Here is a 1630-nt window from a genome sequence, read left to right as displayed (position 1 = left end):
ACAGTACCTAGTAGACCCACCACCAATGCAATGTAGACGCTGGACTACTTTGCTCACAGATGATGTAAATTCGAGGGCAACTCTAGAATAACGTATGTATAGTGCGGTTATGGCTAGTGGTATTTAGACTTCACAGTACTGTAATTAGTATATCTACCAAGGGTGCACTGCTGCCTTTGGTTTAAATTGGTCAATGAAAATGAATATCCTACGGCATCTGTAGAATGAAAAGCGATGCTCCATCCTCCCTCGAAGAATTAACAATTGACAACAGAGTACTGAGTACAGATGCGAAACGGTATTGTAGCCGTTGGTCTACCATTTCAACAGATGACGTACTTTCCAAAGCGATTCAAGAATAGGTTATATATGTTTCGGTTACCTCTAGTGATATGTACAGTTGACAGTACGGCATTTAGTTCATCTTCTGACCGAACACTGCTGCCGTATTATTTACCTGCTCACTGATGATGTATATTCAACAGGAATGGTAGAACGAGGAATGCAGGTCAATTATCCCTCCAGATATTTACACATGCATTGTTAGATTAATCAATGTATATTACGGTTATGACTTGAGATATTTCCAGCAGACGTTACGGTGCGTACTACATCCATCAATATAGCACTGTAGCCATTGGATCCTTCTGTTCAATCATGCTACAAATTCTACAACAATCCTAGAATGACGAAATACATACCCACTGGCCCTCGAGGTATTAGCAATTTTCAACACAGGACCGAGTACACCCACCGTCAGAGTAATGTAGCCATTGGACTACATTTTTCACTGATAATGTAAATTCGAACGTGATTCTAGAATAACATATATATTGTGCGCTTATTGTTCGTGACTCTTACAATTGCCACTACGTCATTTAGTACATCTTCCAGGTGGTCGCAGTTGCCGTTGGTTCAATATGTTCACTGATGATGTATACCACACAGAAATTCCAGAGCGAGAAATGCGGACCCATTATCCCTCGAGATATTAACAAATGACAACGCAGTACTGAGTACAGCTATCATCGCAGTATTGTATCGGCTGAATAAGTTCCTTCGCAGATGCTGTAAATTCAAATGCAGTTCAAAGGTTATGAATGTATACTACGGTTATGTCCAGAGATATTTCCAATTTAAGATGCGATACTTTTTAAATCTACCAACATAGCACATTAGCCGTAGGATTATTCGGTTCAATTATGTTTTAAATTCTGTACCAATTCTAGAATGACAAAATACAGATCCACTGACCCTCGAGAGATTAACAGTAGACAACACAGTACTGAGAGCAGCCATCATCACATTGGTGTAGCCGTTGGACGACTGCGTTTACTGATGATGTAGGCTCCAATGCTACACTGGAACAACCAACATATGTTACGGTTATTGTTTGGAATACTTGAAATTTACCTGGCGCTACATGTTTCATCCACAAATATATCATGGTCGCGGTTAGATTAATCTCTTCAATTATGACTGAAATTCTATAAAAATTCTAGAATGACATAATACAGATCCACCAACCCTCGTGGTACTAACAATAGACAACACACTACAGATTACAGCCATCATCACGGTAATGCAGAGGCTGGAATACCTTGTACAATGCTGATGTATATTCATAAGT

This window comes from Eufriesea mexicana, unplaced genomic scaffold, assembly GCF_001483705.2.
Source record: "Eufriesea mexicana isolate 0111107269 unplaced genomic scaffold, ASM148370v2 scaffold18102, whole genome shotgun sequence".
Lineage (NCBI taxonomy): Eukaryota > Metazoa > Arthropoda > Insecta > Hymenoptera > Apidae > Eufriesea > Eufriesea mexicana.
Note: the sequence above shows the minus strand (reverse complement) of the source record.